At 44.2% G+C, this 21,005-nt stretch overlaps 1 long non-coding RNA gene across 3 annotated transcripts in view; it reads left to right on the top strand.

The window, feature by feature from the left end:
• LOC110525316 (uncharacterized) overlaps positions 1-21,005 on the top strand; it is a 71,648-nt gene that overhangs the window by 36,361 nt on the left and 14,282 nt on the right. The window lies entirely within an intron of this gene.

The raw sequence follows: 21,005 nt of genomic DNA, 5'->3' as shown, positions 1-21,005 counted from the left end.
TTTATGCAAGAGCTGGCAGTGACCATAGCAACAAAATAAAAATAAAAACATTACCGAATTATCACTATAACACCATAAGCATGCATACACACTTATATACATGCAACATAAATGTTTAATCCAAAAATGGATTAGAAAACAATTATTTTATTGTTAAACATGACTCTGTAAACTTTGACGACATGTGTCTCATTATGCCTGGCGAAAACCAAACACTGCATTCCACTGTATACCAATGGGTCAAGCATGGTGGTGATGGTTTGGGGATGCTTTGCTGCCTCAAGACCTGGACAACTTGCCTTAATAGAAGGAGACATGAATTCTGCTCTGTATCAGAGAATTCTACAGGAGAATGTCAGGCCATCCGTCTGTGAGCTGAAGCTGAAGTGCAGCTGGGTCATGCAACAAGACAATTATCCAAAACACACAATCAACTCTAGATGAAAATGGCTAAAAAGCAACATTTTTGAAGTTGTGAAATGGCCTAGTCAAAGTCCACACCTAATCCCAATTGTGATGTTGTGGCAGGACTTAAAACAAGCAGTTCATGCTTGAAAACCCACAAATGTCACTGAGTTACAGCAGTTCTGCATGGAAGAGTGGGACGAAATTCTTCCACAGCGAAGTGAGAGACTGGTCAACAACTACAGGAAGTGTTTAGTTGGAGTCATTGCAGCTAAAGGTGGCACAACCCGTTATGGAGTGCAAGGGGGTAGTTTATTTTTCACACAGGGGCATTGGGTGTTGCATAACTTTGTTTATGAAATAAGTATGTATTTGCTGTGTTTTTTTGTTCACTCAAGTTCCCTTTATCTAATATTAGGTTTTGGTTGAAGATAACGTTCAGTATAAAACATGTGCATAAATTGAGAAAATTAGAAAGGGGGCAAATACTTTTTCACAGCACTGTAAAGTTAGCTGGTCCTGCTGTTGGAAGTACTGTTGATGTACCCCCACGCAGGCTGCATTTTCTACTGTGATTGGTCAGCAAATGATGGCACCGCTTGAAAAATAGAGCAGAATCCTATTTTCTCCGCCTAGGCTGAGCAGCTTCCACAGGCATGAGCACCACTGACAGCTCCTCCTGGATAGAACCCCCCCGCCTAAGCTTCAATGGAAATGAATGGTCCGCCCCATCCGCTGAGCGATGTCTGCCAGCTCCTTAACTGTCACCCCAGACTGTAAAACAAAAAATCCTGTTATTTGTACGTTATCTAACTTGCAGCAAGTTACCTGTAAAGTTACTTTCAAAAAACAGGAACTATATGTTACGGTAAATATTAGAGTTTCTTTGAAATTTATGCTAACATACTTTTTTTTTTACAGTAACTTAAAGGTAACTGGTTGCCAGTTTTTACAGTACCGAACAATACTGTGCTCCTCTCTCTCCTCACATCACTGCCACTGCAGTCCATTGTTGTCTTTTAAAAGCAGAGTAACACACAAAGTGTGTTATGACCTTGATACACACAGTGTAAAAAACATGAGGAACACCGTCCTAATATTGAGTTGCACCCCCTTTTGCCCTCAGAACAGTCTCAATTCGTTGGGGCATGGACTCTACAAGGTGTCAAAAGCATTCCACAGGGATTCTGGCCCATGTTCACTCCAATGCCTCCCACAGTTGTGTCAAGTTGGCTGGATGTCCTTTGGGTGGTGGACTATTCTTGATACACATGGGAAACTGTTGAGCGTTGCAGTTTTTGACACACACAAACTGGTGTGCCTGGCACCTACTACCATACCCCATTCAAAGGCACTTAAATATTTTGTCTTGCCCATTCACCCTCTTAATGGCACACATACACAATCCGTGTTTCAATTGTATCAAGGCTTAAAAAAACGTCTTTAACCTGTCTCCTTCATCTACACTGACTGAAGTGGAATTAATGTCAATAAGGAAACATAGCTTTCACCTGGATTCACCTGGTCAGTCTACGTCATGGAAAGAGCATGTTTTGTACACTGTGTATATGTTAGTATCCAGATGGCTGTAGAGTCAAATGCACAGTAGTTAGGAATAGGGGCTACCTCCCCCATTAATATACACACCATACATTGTTTGGGTGAACAGCTGTTCTGCACCTGTCTATGATACATCTGTGTTGTTTGCATTGGCATTGTTTACTTTCCTCACATTATCTCCACCGTCACTCAGAATTTCTCAATCTTTTTTTACTACTTCATCACTGCTTTAACCATCTTGTGTGTGCGTGTGTGTATGTGTGTTTGTTTGTGTGTGTGTGTGTTTCTGTTTGAAGGGGGCAGAATGCTTTCTCAGTCTCTGCACTTGAAAGTTTGAATGTTTAATATTTCATAGATTGCCATCAGGTGTGGGGGTTGTGTGTCATAATGATTATGGCAGACTGGAGACTGCCTGTATGGGGTCAGGGCAGAGACAGACACCCCTTTAGATGGCCTTTCGAATGGACTTCAGCTGTCCTGGGCTTGAGGACAAGCCATGCTCCATGCTACCATCATGTGTTCACTCATGCTGTTTCTAAGTGGTGTCTTACTGTATCTACATAATATGCTGTCTGCTGCTCTGTTATTGTGCCCATTGGCTTCTTTTAGAGTCTGAACATGAATTTTGGTCATATGTACAGTTGAAGTCGGAAGTTTACATACACTTAGGTTGGAGTCATTAAAAATTGTTTTTCAACCACTCCACAAACTTCTTGTTAACAAACTATAGTTTTGGCAAGTCGATTAGGACACATACTTTGTGCATGACACAATTAATTTTTTCAACAATTGTTTACAGACAGATTATTTCCCTTATAATTCACTGTATCACAATTCTAGTGGGTCAGAAGTTTACATACACTAAGTTGACTGTGCCTTTAAACAGCTTAGAAAATTCCAGAAAATTATGTCATGGCTTTAGAAGCTTCTGATAGCCTAATTGACATAATTTGAGTCAATTGGAGGTGTACCTGTGGATGTATTTGAAGGCCTACCTTCAAACTCAGTGCCTCTTTGCTTGACATCATGGGAAAATCATGGGAAAAAGCCGTCATACTGCTCAGGAAGGAGATGCGTTCTGTCTCCTAGAGAAGGATGTACTTTGGTGCGAAAAGTGTAAATCAATCCCAGAACAACAGCAAAGGACCTTGTGAAGATGCTGGAGGAAACAGGTACAAAAGTATCTTTATTCACAGTTAAACGAGTCCTATATCGACATAATAATAACTTCAGACATAACCTGAAAGGCCGCTCAGCAAGGAAGAAGCCACTGCTCCACAACCGCCATAAAAATACCAGACTACGGTTTGCAACTGCACATGGGAACAAAGATCGTACTTTTTGGAGAAATGTCCTCTGGTCTGATGAAACAAAAATAGAACTGTTTGGCCATAATAACCATCGTTATGTTTGGAGGAAAAAGGGGGAGGCTTGCAAGCCAAAGAACACCATCCCAACCGTGAAACATGGGGGTGGCAGCATCATGTTGTGAGGGTGCTATACTGCAGGAGGGAGTGATGCACTTCACAAAATAGATGGCATCATGAGGCAGAAAAATTATATGGATATATTGAAGCAAAATCTCAAGGCAAATGGGTCTTCCAAATGACCCCAAATATACTTCCAAAGTTGTGGCTAAATGGCTTAAGGACAACAAAGTCGAGGTATTGGAGTGGCCATCACAAAGCCCTGACTTCAATCCTATAGAAAATTTGTGAACAGAACTGAAAAAGCATGTGCGAGCAAGGAGGCCTACAAACCTGACCCAGTTACAGCAGCTCTGTCAGGAGGAATGGGTCAAAATTCACCCAACGTAATATGGGAAGCTTGTAGAAGACTACCTAAAACGTTTTGCCCAAGTTAAACTATTTAAAGGAAATGCTACCAAATACTAATTGAGTGTATGTAAACTTCTGACCCACTGGGAATGTGATGAAATAAATAAAAGCTGAAATTTTTCTGACATTTCACATTCTTAAAATAAAGTGAGATTCCTAACTGACGTAAGACAGGGAATTTTTACTAGGATTAAATATCAGGCATTGTGAAAAACTCAGTTTAAATGTATTTGACTAAGGTGTACTGTATGTCAACTTCTGACTTCAATTGTAACTAACATTGCGTCTGTGCGACGACTACGTCTGTTCTGATTGGCTCATTACATCCCTGATTGTCCCGGGGCCTCACACTGATAGGTCCACATGTACGTGACCATGCTGGTAATATTTGTGACTATGGCTGTGCAAGGCCCTGTGACATGGCCTTTACCACCTCCTGCTGGTCCTGGAGGTCTCCCCTGTCTCGCCTGTGGGATCCTCTTCAACCCCCCTCAGCTCCAGACCCTTTATCCAGGCCGTGTGTTAGCTGTGTCCACATCAGCCATGTTCAGCTCTTATCTAGCCTGTAACCAAGCAGGAGACTTGCTATGGTGCAAAACTGGGAAAACCTCTCGCTCCAGTCAATCGCTGTTGAACAAATAGTCCCAGTCGCCAATCAGCAGTCTCCTGATGCGGTGTCGTGTAGATTGTCTGAACAGGAAGCTAGCGATGAGAAGGCAGTGTAGCTCTGTCCTTAGACATTCTGTACTGGTCTGTGATAAACCCACTGAATCTCCCCGTCGTGTATATACTGAGATCATGTCATGCAGAGATACATTATAAAGGCTCAATCTTTCTCTTGAACACAGCTTATCCCTCTATTTATCTTTTTCCTCTCTCTGTCCATTTCTCGCTCTCTCTCTCACACACAAACACACAGGCACACACAAACACACACACACACACACACACACGCACGCACACACACACACACACACACACACACACACACCATCCGTGCAACCATGAGAATGGAGTATACTAAGGTTCAAGTTCAATGCTAGTATTTAGCCCTCTCCTCCTATACGGCACTCTCACTCTCTCACTCTCTAGAGAGATGAAACAGAAACAGCACACTGTCTGTCAGGTGATAACACAACACCTCAAACACACCCACACGAAGGTGTTAACACCCTCTACATCCACCCTTATTTATACACACATAGAGTATAGGCCTACACACATCATATGGTATATCATACAACAATAGAATAATGATGGATTGCAATACTTAATTATCAATATTAGTATCCTGTTTATAAATGTTTGATTATAAGGCATTGGAATGTGGATATTGTATTTGTGTCCCAAACTTTTTTTGATATTCTGCATATACCTGCATACATGTGTGTCCATGTCTATGTGTCCATGTCCAATTTAGAACCAGGAACAGATATAGCCCGTGGTTCACTCCAGACCCGACTGCCCTTGACCAGCACAAAAACATCCTCTGGCGTACGGCATTAGCATCGAATAGCCCCCGCGATATGCAGATTTTCAGGGAAGTTAGGAACCAATGTACACAGGCAGTTTGGAAAGCAAAGGCTAGCTTTTTCAAACAGAAATTTGCATCCTGCAACACAAACTCCAAATAGTTCTGGGACACTGTAAAGTCCATGGAGAATAAGAGCAGCTCCTCTCAGCTGCCCTCTGCACTGAGGCTAGGAAACACTGTCAATTTCAATAAGCATTTTCACCAGCTGGCCATGCTTTCCACCTGGCCACCCCTACCCTGGTCGACAGCCCTGCACCCACCACAGCAACTTGCCCAAGCCTCCCCAATTTCTCCTACACCCAAATCCAGATAGCTGATATTCTGAAAGAGCTGCAAAATCTGGACCCCTACAAATCAGCAGGCATAGACAACCTGGACCATCTCTTTCTAAAATTATCATCCGAAATTGTTGCAACCCATATTACTAGCCTGTTCAAACTCTCTTTCGTATCGTCTGAGATTGGATAGCTGCCGCGGTCATCCCCCTCTAAAAAAGGAGGAGACAATCTAGACCCAAACTGCTACAGACTTACAGTATATCTATCCTACCCTACCCTTTCTTTGAAAGCCAAGTTAATAAATAGATCATCGACCACCGACCTTCTCCGCTATGCAATCTGGTTTCTGAGCTGGTCATGGGTGCACCTCAGCCACGCTCAATGTCCTAAATGATATCATATCCGCCATCGATAAGAGCCAGTACTGTGCAGCCATATTCATCAACCTGGCCAAGGCTTTCGACTCTGTAAATCACTGCATTCTTATCGGCAGACTCAACAGCCTTGGTTTCTGAAATGACTGCCTCACCTGGTTCACCAAATACTTCTCAGACAGAGTTCAGTGTGTCAAATCGGAGGGCCTCTTGTCCGGACCTCTGGCAGTCTCTATGGGGGTGCCGTAGGGTTCAATTCTCAGACCAACTCTTTTCTCTTTAAACATCAATGATGTTGGTGATTCTCTGATCCATCTCTACGCAGACGGCACCATTCTGTATACTTCTGGCACATCATTGTAAGCTGTGTTAACTAACCTCTAGACGAGGTTCAATGCCATACAACTCTCCTTCCGTGGCCTTCATGCAAAACTAAATGCATGCTCTTCAACCGATCGCTGCCCGCACCTGCCCGCCCGTCCAGCATCATTACTCTGGACGGTTCTGACTTAGAATATGTGGACAACTAAAATTACCTAGGTTTCTGGTTAGACTGTAAACTCTCCTTCCGAACTCACATTAAGCATTCCCAATCCAAAATTAAATCTAGAATCGGCTTCCTATTTCGCAACAAAGCATCCTTCACTCATGCTGTCAAACATACCCTTGTAAAATGGACTATCCTGACGATCCTTGACTTTGGCGATGTCATTTACTCTATTCAGCAAATTAGATGCCGTCTATCACAGTGCCATCTGTTTTGTCACCAAAGCCCCATATACTACCCACCACTGCGACCTGTATGCTCTCGTTGGCTGGCCCTCGCTTTATATTCTTCACCAAACCCACTAGTTCCAGTTCATCTATTAGTCTTTGCTAGGTAAAGCCAGGCCTTATCTCTGCTCACTGGTCACCAAATCAAATCAAATCCAATTTTATTTGTCACATACACATGGTTAGCAGATGTTTAATGCGAGTGCAGCGAAATGCTTGTGCTTCTAGTTCCGACAATGCAGTAATAACCAACGAGTAATCTAACCTAACAATTTCACAACAACTACCTTATACACACAAGTGTAAAGGGATGAAGAATATGTACATAAAGATATATGAATGAGTGATGGTACAGAACGGCATAGGCAAGATGCAGTAGATGGTATCGAGTACAGTATATACATATGAGATGAGTAATGTAGGGTATATAAACATAGAAAAGGGGCATTGTTTAAAGTGGCTAGTGATACATGTATTACATAAAGATGGCAAGATGCAGTAGATGGTATAGAGTACAGTATATACATATGAGATGAGTAATGTAGGGTATGTAAACATTATATTAAGTGGCATTGTTTAAAGTGGATGGTGATACGTTTTTTACATCAATTATTCCAATATTAAAGTATAGCACCATAGCAGCACCCACCCGTAGCACACACTCCAGCAGGTATATGTCACTAGTCACCCCAAAAGCCAATTCCTCCTTTGGCCGTCTTTCCTTCCAGTTCTCTGCTGTCAATGACTGGAACGAATTGCAAATATTACTGAAGCTGGAGACTCATATCTCCCTCAATAACTTTAAGCACCAGCTGTCTGAGCAGCTCACAGATCACTGCACCTGTACATAGCCCATCTGTAAATAGCCCATCCAACTACCTCATCCCCATACTGTTATTTATTTATTTTTGCTCCTTTGCACCCCAGTATCTCTACTTGCACATTCATCTTCTGCACGTCTATCACTCCAGTATTTAAGTTGCTAAATTGTTATTATTTTGCCACTATGGCCTATTTATTGTCTTACCTCCCTTATCTTACCTCATTTGCACACATTGTACATATACTTTTTTTTCTATTGTGTTATTGACTGTATGTTTGTTTATTCCATGTGTAACTGTGTTGTTGTTTGTCTCGCACTGCTTTGCTTTGTCTTGGCCAGGTTGCAGTTGTAAATGAGAACTGGTTTTCAACTAGTCTACCTGGTTAAATAAAGGTGAAATAAAAATTAAATAAATCAAATCTACTGCATGCCTTTATCTAAACACACATATAACCATTTTAACTTTGTTTTACAATACATAAACTGAGTGTACAAAACATTAGGAACAGCTTCATTTTGAGTTGCACCCCCTTTTGCCCTCAGAACAGCCTCAGTTTGTTGGGGAAAGGACTTTAGAAGGTGTCGAAAGCATTCCACAGGGATGCTGGCCTGTGTCCACTCTAATGCCTCCCACAGCAATATCAAGTTGGCTGAATGTCCTTTGGGTAGTGGACCATTCTTGATACACACGGGAAACTGTTAAGTAAAAAAAAAACAGTGTTGCAGTTCTTGACAAACTCACACCGGTGCGCCTGGCACCTACTACCTTACCCCGTTGAAACGTACTTAAACATTTTTCTTAACTATTAAACCCTCTAAATGGCACACATACACAATCCATGTCTCAATTATCATGGCTTTAAAGTCATTTAACCTGTCTCCTCCCCTCTTTGAGTTAGCCTCTCTGAGGTAGCCTCTCTAAACTAGCCTCTCTGAGCTATCCTCTATGAGCTTGCCTCTGTGAGTTAGCATCTCTGAGCTAGCCTCTGTGAGCAAGCCAGTTTGAGTTATCCTCTCTGAGCTAGCCTCTTTGACCTAGGCTCGTTTAACAAGCCTATTTGAGCTAGCCTCTTGGAGCTAGCCTCTTTGAGTTAGCCTCTCTGAGCTAGCCTTTCTAAGCTAGCCTCTCCGCTTGCCGCACTGAGTCTTGGCCCAGGCTGAGGGTAGAGAGAGAGGGGGGAGGGGTTGCGGTTGCTGTGATTAGCTCCATTGTTGGAGGTCTGTTGTTGGAGGTCTGTCAAGCTTCATTGGCCCCAGAGAAAGGCCTCCCAATGAGCCCAGCCAAGCTTGGCCCAAACTTTGTGTGGAAGACAAACTAAGTTATGGTGGTCTGGTGGAGTGCTGGGGGGCTGGAAGGGTGATATACAAGGCTTGGACATATGGAGCCCTCATCAGGACTTCTCCCAGACATGTTTTCATGTGTACACTTTGCCGTGTGTGTGTGTGTGTGTGTGGTGTGTGTGTGTGTGTGTGTGTGTGTGTGTGTGTGTGTGTGTGTGTGTGTGTGTGTATGTGTGTGTGTGTGTGTGAGTGCGTGAGACACAGAAAGACAGAGAGACAGAGAGAGAGAGAGACAGAGAGAGAGAGACACACACACAGAGTGACACAGAGAGACACAGAGAGAGAGAGACACAGAGTGACACAGAGAGACACAGAGAGACACAGAGAGACACAGAGAGACACACACAGAGAGAGAGAGAGAGAGAGAGACAGAGAGAGAGAGAGAGAGAGAGAGAGAGAGAGAGAGAGAGAGAGAGAGAATGTGTGAGTGTGTAAGGGATTGGGGGGTTTGTATGTGTGCATCCAGATGTATTGGTGTATCTTGCTGTACAGTAAAAGTGACCGAAGCCTTCTCACAGGGCTGAGAAGAGAGAGCTGAATGCTTTGTCTCTATACCATTCTCCCGAGACAGAATCATATCTGACACTATGCGTTCACAAAGAAAAAAGTTACTGAAATAACTGATACACAATGAAATGTTACAGATTCCTTCTATACCTTAGGACTGGATGAGTGACGAAAAAAGTGTCCAGTGACTGTCAGCTTACCCCATACACACATGCACTGTGTCTGTGTCTATATCCCTCCTCATGCACTGTGTCTGTGTCTATATCCCTCCTCATGCACTGTGTATGTGTCTATATCCCTCCTCATGCACTGTGTCTGTGTCTATATCCCTCCTCATGCACTGTGTCTGTGTCTATATCCCTCCTCATGCACTGTGTCTGTGTCTATATCCCTCCTCATGCACTGTGTCTGTGTCTATATCCCTCCTCATGCACTGTGTCTGTGTCTATATCCCTCCTCATGCACTGTGTCTGTGTCTATATCCCTCCTCATCTCTATCCCCCCACTGAGTGACTGGGCGTTGTTGTTATCTATCTCAGAGTTCTCAGTTAACTTGGATGAGCGCTGTGGCTTTCTATGGTGGTACAGGTGAACTCAGTGGCACAGCCAGATGGAGGGAGCTAATGCTAGACTACACACACACACACACACACACACACACACACACACACACACACACACACACACACACACACACACACACACACACACGTTTGGGGATTTTGGGGGATGTGTGCAACTAGCTCTTACAGTCTCATGTCAGAATTAGACGTTCATCCATGTTTCTCAAATGTACAATTTAGAAGTAGTTGGAAATGTCAAAATTGGAAGAGTGTAAGGTTAAGTTTAGGCATTAACTCCACATTTTTAAGTTTAGCGTTAAGTTTAGGCATCAACTCTGACGTTTGAAGGTTAGGCATTAACTCTGAGTGGTTAAGGTAAGGGTTAAGGTTTGGGATATGCATAAAGTTTTTTTCTCAAAAACAATGTTCTATCACTGGATTCAAACTTGCAACCTTTGGAATCAGAGGTTGCAAGTTCGACATTTGACGTTTGAGAATCTCCCAATGGTTAAGGTAAGGGTTTGGGATAGGCTTAAAACAAAAATGTCAAAACACCTTTCTGTCGCTGGATTTGAACTGAATCAGGCAGATGCTTGCGCCCATCTGACATCCCCATCGATAACACCCTAGCAAAATCGAAACTTACTTGGAGTTAACAGCGCTCACTGTTTCCCCTAGGGGCCGGTTTCCACGACATCTCCCAACATCCTCAGACATGGATGGATATCTAAAACTGACTTGTATCACTGGTGTCCTGGCTGGATGTGAGGTGGACTATATGGTGTGTTTGTGGAAAGATCTGGTTGATTGGTAGGAATAGGAAGGGAGACTCTCTCTTTGCCTCCTTGTAGTTTGAGGCTAATTGTTTGAGTCAGGGTGGGAGTGTGGGGATGGGGGGCATCTGTGTCCTGGCAGCCAGGCCTTTGGTAACTGAGCTGGCGAGGGGGGAGAATGGACCCACTTCAGGGCCACACAGCCGGCCCAAACAGCACCTATTTTCTTGGCCAAACTGTCAGCCAGAACAACTTCATTGTGCCCAAATTGGAGTTGAAGCGGGGGGGTAGAGAGGGTGGAGAGCTGGGGGAGGGAGTGGGGGAAGAAAGGGGTCTGTGGGAACTTGGGGGACTGAAAAAGGGGGTGTCTCGGAGAAAGCGGAGTTTCTGAGTGGGGAAGAATAGGCTGAGTAGTGTGAGCTCATTTAGGAGGAGGATTCCCATAGAGTCTACATGAGCGGCGGCTGGCCTGGAGTGAGGCAGCCGATGGGATGTAAATTTATTCTAATAGATTCTTGGGAGGGAAAAAAGGCTTGCTGTTTTTTTCTTGTTCCTGTATTGTCAGTATATTCCCCATATTGTGCCGTGTTGTAGCCAACGTTAGTAGGACTTTCAAGCGTGTTAACCCTTTCAAGGCTGCTGGCCTGGACGGCATACCAAGCCACATCCTCAGTGAGTGTTCAGACCAGCTGGCTTGAGTGTTTTACGGACATATTCAACCTCTCCCTGTATTACAGTCTGTTGTTCCCACCTGCTTCAAGATGTCCAACATTGTCCCTATATCCAAGCAATCTAAGGTAACTGAACTAAATGACTGTCGCCCCATAGCACTTACCTCTGTCATTGTGAAGTGCTTTGAGAGGCTAGTCAAGGACCATATCACCTCCACCTTGCCGATACCCTAGACCCACTAGAATTTGCATACTGCCCCAACAGATCCATGGATGACGCAATCGCCGTTGCACTGTACACCGCCCTATCCCAACTGGACAAGAGGAATGTGAGAATGCTATTAATCGACTACAGCTATGCTTTCAACACCATAGTGCCCTCGAAGCTTGTCACTAAGCTCAGGGCCCTGGGTCTGAACTTCTCCATGTGCAATCCTTGACTTCCTGACAGCCCGACTCCAGCTGGTGATTGTAGGCAACAACACCTCCGCCACGCTGATCCTGAACAGGGGCCCCCCAGAGGTGTGTGCTCAGCCCCCCTGTATTCCGTGTTCACCCATGACTGTGTGGCTATGCATGACTACAACTCAATCATCAAGTTAGCTGATGACACGATAGTGGTAAGCCCGATGAACAACAACAACGAGCCTACAGGGAGGAGGTTAAAGCCCTGGAGGAGTAAAGTAAAAAAAAAAAACTAGGAGCTGATCGTGGACTACAGGAGACAGCAGAGAGAGCACTCCCCTGTCCACATCGACAGGGCCGCAATGGATGAGGTCAAAACCTTAAAGTTCCTTGGCATGCACATTACTGAGGACCTGAAATGGTCTCACCACACTGGCACGTCAGGCGGCTATAGAAATTCAGCATGGCCCCTATAAGACCCTACATATGCATCCATTGACCTTTTTCCACATTTGTTACGTTACACCCTTATTCTAAAATTGATTGAATTACATATATTTTTTAATACCTTCTATACATAACTATTCAGACCCTTTGCTATGAGACTTGAAATTGAGCTCAGGTACATCCTGTTTCCATTGATCATCCTTGAGATGTTTCTACAACTTTATTGGAGTCTACCTGTGGTATATTCAATTAATTGGAAATTATTTGGAAAGGCATTTACCTGTCTATGAAAGGTCCCACAGTTGTCAGAGCAAAAACCAAGTCACGAAAGAATTGTCCGTAGAGAGACATGATTATGTCCAGTCACAGACCTGGGGAAGGGTACCAAAACAATTCTACAGCATTGAAGGTCCCCAAGAACACAATGGCCGCCACCATTCTTTAATGGAAGCTCTTCCTAGAGCTGACCATCTGGCCAAACTGTGCAACCGGGGAAGAAGGGCCTTGGTCAGGGAGGTGACCAAGAACCCGATGGTCACTCTGACAGGGGTCTAGAGTCCTCTGTGGAGATGGGAGAACCTTTCAGAAGGACAGCCATCTTTGCAGCACTCCACCAATCAGGACTTCATGGTAGAGTGGCCAAATCCCTCTCCTCACTACCTCACTACCTCACTACCTCTCCTCACCACCTCACTACCTTTAGCCAATGTGAAGGAGGAAGTAACTTTACTCAGTCACCCGGAGTTTGGGCAGATGTAAAATGCCTGTGTGCGCATGCTAGTGTGTATGTGTGTGTGTGTGTGTGTGTGTGTGTGTGTGTGTGTGTGTGTGTGTGTGTGTGTGTGTGTGTGTGTGTGTGTGTGTGTGTGTGTGTGTGTGTGTGTGTGATCCAGAGCTAGCCCCACAGCTCTCAGGGACTCAACAAAAGGCCTTCTCTATCCATTGTATGAGCAGTGTTTTTCCCAGGAGAGCATGGGCTCAGTGTGAGAGGGCCCGGATCGCTTTCTCCTGACATGGATGTTTATTCGCTCTGTGGTCCAGCAGGCTGCCTGCCCACTCAAAAGGACTCCCCTTACCGTTTTGACGTCTATGACACACATTTTGGGAAGAGAGAGAATGGGGAGAAGAAGAAAGAGAGAGAAAAAGCGTCTCTCTGTTATCGTCTGTGTTGTTGAACAACTGTTTGCGATGGGATATGAGTGGACATTTTGTTTGCCCCCCTGTCATGATTTTAGACCCACCTAATAGGTCAGACCAGGTTTCTCTAACTTCCCTGACAACCTTCTCTAATACCTTGCAGTGTATAATTATTTAATTTGCCAAGTGCTTCTGAGGGTTAGGTGTTTGTTGTCTTTTGTCGGGCAGTTGTTAATCTGATGTTCTGTTGTTGACAGAGAGGCTTATAGGGCCTGGTGTAGTTGGCTAACATGTTGAATGCCAGGGCACACTGAGCATGTCAATGTGAAGACAAGTATATGATCCCCAATAACAAACCAATCAGAACCCTATCAAAATTGATACCCAATATCACATACACTCTTAGAAAAAAAAGGTGCTATCTAGAACCTAAATGGGTTCTTCAGCTGTCCCCATAGCGTTTCCCTTTGAAGAACCCTTTTTGGTTCCAGGTAGAACCATTTTGGTTCCAGGTAGAATCATTTTGGGTTCCATGTAAAACCATTTCCACAGACAGTTCTACATGGAATCCAAAATGGTTCTATCTGGAACAAAAAAGAGTTTTCCTACGGGGACAGCCAAAGAACCCTTTGGAAGCCTTCTTTATAAGAGTGCACCATAAGAGAGTTTTAGTAACCACGCAGACACTGAAAAGCACACTCATCTAAGCATACTCATCCAATTTTCACAAATTTGAGAATATTGAATACTTTGTGTAGACATTAATCAATCTGTCCCCTCTTCAAAAGTTCATCATATTGGCATCTTCAGCTATCTGAGGGCTTTAACTAAGTTTCTCTAGTGTTTTCTGAGGGTCCAGGGTGAGAGTGAGGCTCTAGCCATTTTTCACTGGCTGGAGAGGCAGACAGCTCAAAACAAACATGTCTCACTGATACCATATAATCTGTGAAACACCATTATCGTCTAAAATATCTCCCACAGGCCCCCCACCCCCACCCCACCCCACTCTCTCCACCCTTTGAGCAAATAATACAGAAAAGGAACTTGTGGAAAAAGCTGCTGTGTTGAGACAGAAGGTGAATGGAGTCCATTGTTGTCGTGTAACCAGACTCTGCAGCAGGTTGTTTGATTCGGTTTCGGGCCTGAAAAGGCTTTTTTTAAACTGTCACATCAGCTGAGAGGGTCAGGGAACAGGACTCTATCCCCACCTGTCTCACTTTCCCCTGCCGGATCTCTGTCCCTCTGTCTGTCTGTCTGTCTGTCTGTCTGTCTGTCTGTCCCTCTGTCTGCCTGTCTGTCTGTCTGTCTGTCTGTCTGTCTGTCTGTCTGTCTGTCTGTCTGTCCCTCTGTCTGTCCCTCTGTCTGTCTGTCTGTCTGTCTGTCTGTCCCTCTGTCTGTCTGTCTGTCTGTCTGTCCCTCTGTCCGTCTGTCCGTCTGTCCGTCCGTCTGTCCGTCTGTCCGTCTGTCTGTCTGTCTGTCTGTCTGTCTGTCTGTCTGTCAGTCGGTCTCGCACAATCTCACTCTCTCTCTGTCTCTATTTGTCTCTCTCTATGTCTCTCTCTGTCCCTGTCTGTCTCTCACTATGTATCTCTATGTCTCTCTCTGTCCCTATCTGTCTCTCTCTATGTCTCTCTATGTCTCTCTCTGTCCCTGTCTGTCTCTCTCTCTCTATGTCTCTCTCTGTCCCTATCTGTCTCTCTCTCTGTCTCTCTCTGTCCCTCTCTATATCTCTCTCTGTCCCTATCTGTCTCTCTCTATGTGTCTCTCTGTCTCTCTCTGTCCCTGTCTGTCTCTCTCTCTCTCTCTATGTCTCTCTCTATGTCTCTCTCTGTCCCTATCTGTCTCTCTCTCTGTCTCTCTCTGTCCCTCTCTATGTCTCTCTCTGTCCCTATCTGTCTCTCTCTATGTCTCTCTGTCCCTATCTTTCTCTCTCTATGTCTCTCTCTGTCCCTATCTGTCTCTCTCTCTGTCTCTCTCTGTCTCTCTCTATGTATCTTTCTGGCCCTCTCTGTCTCTCTCTATCTCTCTATATGTCTCTCTATCTCTCTATGTCCCTATCTGTCTCTCTCTATGCCTCTCTCTGTCTCTCTCTCTATCTATCTCTGTCCCTATCTGTCTCTCTATGTCTCTCTCTGTCTCTCTCTGTCCCTATCTGTCTCTCTCTATGTCTCTCTATGTCTCTCTCTCTCTGTCTCTCTCTGTCCCTATCTGTCTCTCTCTTTTTCTCTCTCTATGTCTCTCTATGTCTCTTTCTGTCCCTATCTGTCTCTCTCTCTCTCTGTCTCTCTCTGTCCCTATCTGTCTCTCTCTATGTCTCTCTTTGTCCCTAACTGTCTCTCTCTGTCTCTCTCTATGTCTCTCTATGTCTCTCTCTCTATCTATCTCTGTCCCTATCTGTGTCTCTCTATGTCACTCTCTGTCCCTATCTGTCTCTCTCTATGTATCTCTTTGTCCCTAACTGTCTCTCTCTGTCTCTCTCTATGTCTCTCTATGTCTCTCTCTCTATCTATCTCTGTCCCTATCTGTCTCTCTATGTCTCTCTCTGTCTCTCTGTGTCCCTATCTGTCTCTCTCTATGTCTCTCTATGTCTCTCTCTCTCTGTCTCTCTCTGTCCCTATCTGTCTCTCTATCTGTCGCTCTCCTCTCTATCTCTCTATGTCCCTATCTGTCTCTCTCTATGCCTCTCTCTGTCTCTCTCTATATCTATCTCTGTCCCTATCTGTCTCTCTATGTCTCTCTCTGTCTCTCTCTGTCCCTATCTGTCTCTCTCTATGTCTCTCTATGTCTCTCTCTCTCTGTCTCTCTCTGTCCCTATCTGTCTCTCTCTTTTTCTCTCTCTATGTCTCTCTATGTCTCTTTCTGTCCCTATCTGTCTCTCTCTCTCTCTGTCTCTCTCTGTCCCTATCTGTCTCTCTCTATGTCTCTCTTTGTCCCTAACTGTCTCTCTCTTTTTCTCTCTCTATGTCTCTCTATGTCTCTTTCTGTCCCTATCTGTCTCTCTCTCTGTCTCTCTCTGTCCCTATCTGTCTCTCTCTATGTCTCTCTCTCTCTTTCTGTCCTGATCTGTCTATCTCTTTTTCTCTCTCTACGTCTCTCTCTCTATGTCTCTCTCTGTCCCTATCTGTCTCTCTCTATGTCTCTCTATGTCTCTCTCTCTCTCTATCTCTGTCCCTATCTGTCTCTCTATGTCTCTCTCTGTCTCTCTCTCTATGTCTCTCTCTGTCTCTCTCTGTCCCTATCTGTCTCTCTCTATGTCTCTCTATGTCTCTCTCTCTCTCTCTCTCTGTCCCTATCTGTCTCTCTATGTCTCTCTCTCTCTGTCTCTCTCTATCTGTCTCTCTCTTTTTATATCTCTATGTCTCTCTCTCTATGTCTCTCTCTGTCCCTATATGTCTCTCTCTATGTCTCTCTCTCTCTGTCACTCTATGTCCCTATCTGTCTCTCTATGTCTCTCTCTTTTTCTCTCTCTATGTCTCTCTCTTTTTCTCTCTCTATGTCTCTCTCTCTCTGTCACTCTCTGTCCCTATCTGTCTCTCTCTTTGTCTCTCTATGTCTATTTATGTCCCTATCTGTCTCTATCTGTCTCTCTCTGTCTCTCTCTGTCTCTCTCTGTCCTTATATGTCTCTCTATGTCTTTCTATGTCTCTCTCTGTCCCTATCTGTCTCTCTCTCTATGTCTCTCTCTTTGTCTCTCTATATCGCTCTCTGTCCCTATCTGTCTCTCTTCATGTCTCTCTATATCGCTCTCTGTCCCTATCTTTTTTTATTTATTCTTTATTTTATTTCACCTTTATTTAACCAGATAGGCTAGTTGAGAACAAGTTCTCATTTACAACTGCGACCTGGCCAAGATAAAGCAAAGCAGTTCGACACATACAACAACACAGAGTTACACATGGGATAAACAAACATACAGTCAACAACACAGTTGAAGAAAATCTATATGCAGTGTGTGCAAATAAGGTAAGATAAGGGAGGTAAGGCAATACATAGGCCATGGTGGCGAAGTAATTACAATATACCAATTAGACACTGGAGTTATTGATGTGCAGAAGATGTACGTGCAAGTAGAGATAATCAAATCAAATTGAAGTTTATTTGTCACGTGTGCTGAATACAGCAGGTGTAGACCTTAGAGTGAAATGCTTACTTACAGGCTGTAACCAAGAGTGCAAAAAATGTGTTAGGTGAACAATAGGTAAGTAAACAATCCCCATATTGTTTTTTTTTTTTTTTTGCTCTTTGGCACCCCAGTATCTCTACTTGCACATCATCATCTGCACATCTATCACTCCAGTGTTAATGCTAAATTGTAATTATTTCGCCACTATGGCCTATTTCCTACATTTGCACACACTGTACATAGATTTTTCTACTTTGTTATTGACTGTATGTTTGTTTATCCCATGTGTAACTCTGTGTTGTTGTTTTTGTCGCACTGCTTTGCTTTATCTTGGCCAGGTCGCAGTTGTAAATGAGAACTTGTTCTCAACTGGCCTACCTGGTTAAATAAAGGTGAAATAACAAAAAAATATGTAAAAAAAATACTATTGCATATCCTACAATATCTTTACTGTTTTGACGTAGAATGGCCCATTGAGGCCATGCTTAGTGCTCTGGTATTGTATTGCCCATTTGCAATCTTTTTGGTGCTCAGCATGGACAATAAGCATGCAAATATCACAGCGCCATTATGCAAGCTGTCTTTGTCTGGCAGCTTTATTCTCTTGGAGCTACAGAGGGGGAGGCACTGTGAGAGTTGTGTGTGCACCCATCTGTGCACCCAACCTTTTCAGACGTGAGAAACTGTACATGCATTTGCATAAGAATAATTTACACTTCAAATTAGCCTTCCAATAACAGAGGATTATTTTTCCTGAGCATACGTGCAAGAAGAGAGCGCTGCCATATTGTAAAACCTATTAAAGGGAGGGCTAAAGAGAGGAGGAGGGAATGTATCATCAAATATTAACCACTTCACTTCTTCTCTTTGCAAGTCAGGATTTTCTGCAGAATATTTTCTGTGTTGTAATACTGTATGCATCTATGATGAAGTGCATAACCAGCATCCAGGACCATGAGTGTATTTCAGCAGCTGCACTAAAGACTTGAGTGTGAACAAGAATTAACATACCTCTGTTCCCCTCAATAGAAAAGTGCACAGCTCGTAGGGAACAAGTGTTGTTAAGCAAAGAGGGATCAGATGGTTCACATACATTAAAGTGTTAAAACAAGTGCACTGTTAATTGATAGTGGCCATTCAAGGCTATAGCCCCGGAGATACATCTGTTTAGGTTTGTTGGTGTGTTGTTGTATTGCGTTACCATGTGTCTGTGTCTCCTGTACCTCCTACTCTGCCATGAATTCATTATCACTCCTCTGAAAGGCAGACAGGACCCTGGTATGGGGTTGGGATAGCTGCTGTTTAGTCTCAGGCCGAGCCAGCCAAAAAGGGGAGAAAGAGGCGTATAGAATGGGGGGGGGGGGTGTATGTGGTAGGTGAAGGGGGAAAGGGAGAGGGTGGGTGTTGGCGAGGGGGATGGGGGCAGGGATATGGAAGGGGGACAATGTTGGCGCCGGCCCCACTGAAGCTCTCAGCATCTCTCCGCTCATGGCGGATGTGTCTGGTGGTATCCATGACAACCCTTCAGCATGCCAGGGAGATACTACAGCGACATGGCCAAGGGCAGAGGGGGAAAGTGGAGGGAGAGGGGGGAAGCATGGAGATCCATTAAGAACCACATATCTCTGTGACATTAATATTCACTCACACAGACTGAAGCCAGTTAGCTGTAGACAGACAGATATCAATTACACTCATCTTTCATCTGCCACAATGCTCTTTGAATCATCAGCTCAACATGTTTGGTCCATTTTATTCTCAACTCACCCAGAATGTTGCTACGACACCATCTTTGTTTAGCTCCTATTTTGAGATGAATGCGTCTTATGGTGGTGTGTGTGTGCGTTTGTGTGTGTATGTGTGTGTTTGTGTGTGTGTGTGTGTGTGTGAGTGAGTATGGGATGAGGGGTACATGAACTATAGGTGTTAATTTGTGTTTAGGGGTTTTATGGTTGCTGATAATGGCTTTCTCAGCAAAGCTTTGTGACTGCACAAACAACATTATTTACTTGGGCTCCCAAGTGGCGCAGTGGTCTAAGGCACTGCATCTCAGTGCTTGAGGCGTCACTACACACACCCTAGTTTGATTCCAGGCTGTATCACAACCGGCCGTGATTGGGAGTCCCATAGGGCAGTGCACAATTGCCCAGCATTGTCCGGATTTGGCCGGTGTAGGCCGTCATAGTAATAAGAATTTGTTCTTAACTGACTTGCCTAGTTAAATATAGGTTCAATTAAAAAAAATATATATATTCTCAGATAGACACACTCAGTCAGGTCAAAGAGTACACTCCCATTCACTCAGAGCACATGTCAGGGGAGGTGAAGACTTATGGGTGACCAACTTACAGTGCCTTCAGAAACTATTCAGACCCCTTGAATATTTCCAAATTTTCTTACGTTACAGCCTTATAACCCCCCCCCCCCCCCCCCCATAAGTCTACACACAATACCATATAATGACAAAGCAAAAACAGGTTTTTAGAAATGTTAGCAAAAAAAAGTATTCAGACCCTTTACTCAGTGTTGAAGCATCTTTGGCAGCTTTGAGTCTTCTTGGTTATGACACTACAAGCTTGGCACACCTGTATTTGGTGAGTTTCTCCCATTCTTCTCTGCAGATCCTCTCAAGCTCTGTCAGGTTGGATGGGGAGTGTTGCTGCACAGCTATTTTCAGGTCTCTCCAGAGATGTTCGATCGGGATCAAGTCCGGGCTCTGGCTGGGCCACACAAGGACATTCAGAGACTTGTCCCGAAGCCACTCCTGCAATGTCTTGGCTGGTTGTTGTCCAGTTGGAAGGTGAGCCCTCACCCCAATCTGAGGTCCCGAGCACTCTGGAGCAGATTTTCATCAAGGATATCTCTGTACTTTGCTCCATTCATATTTCCCTCGATCCTGACTAGTCTCCCAGTCCATGCCAATGAAAAACATCCCCACAGCATGATGCTGCCACCACCATGCTTCACCGTAGATGTGAAGATGTGAAGCAAGGCCAAGACCTCAATCTTGGTTTCATAAGAGCACAGAATCTTGTTTCACATGGTCAGAGTCCTTTGGGTGCCTCTTGGCAAACTCAAAGCAGGCTCTCATGTGCCTTTTACTGAGGAGTGGCTTCCATTCCACCCAGATTGCTCAGTTTGGCAATGCGGCCAGCTCTAGGAAGAGTCTTGGTGGTTCCAAACGTCTTCCATTTAAGAATGATGGAGGCCACTGTGTTCTAGGGGATCTTTAATGCTGCAAAACATTTTTGGTACCCTTCCCAGGACTGTGCCTCGACACAATCCTGTCTCTGAGCTCTACGGACAATTTCTTCGACATCATGGCTTGGTTTCTTCTCTGACATGCACTGTTAACTGTGGGACCTTATATAGACAGGTGTGTGCCTTTCCAAATCATGTCCAATCAATTGAATTTACCACAGTTGAACTCCAATCAAGTTATAGAACCATCC

Source organism: Oncorhynchus mykiss, chromosome 6, assembly GCF_057628025.1.
Source record: "Oncorhynchus mykiss isolate SJ-2025 chromosome 6, ASM5762802v1, whole genome shotgun sequence".
Lineage (NCBI taxonomy): Eukaryota > Metazoa > Chordata > Actinopteri > Salmoniformes > Salmonidae > Oncorhynchus > Oncorhynchus mykiss.
Note: the sequence above shows the minus strand (reverse complement) of the source record. Positions and strands in the feature narration are given on the sequence as shown.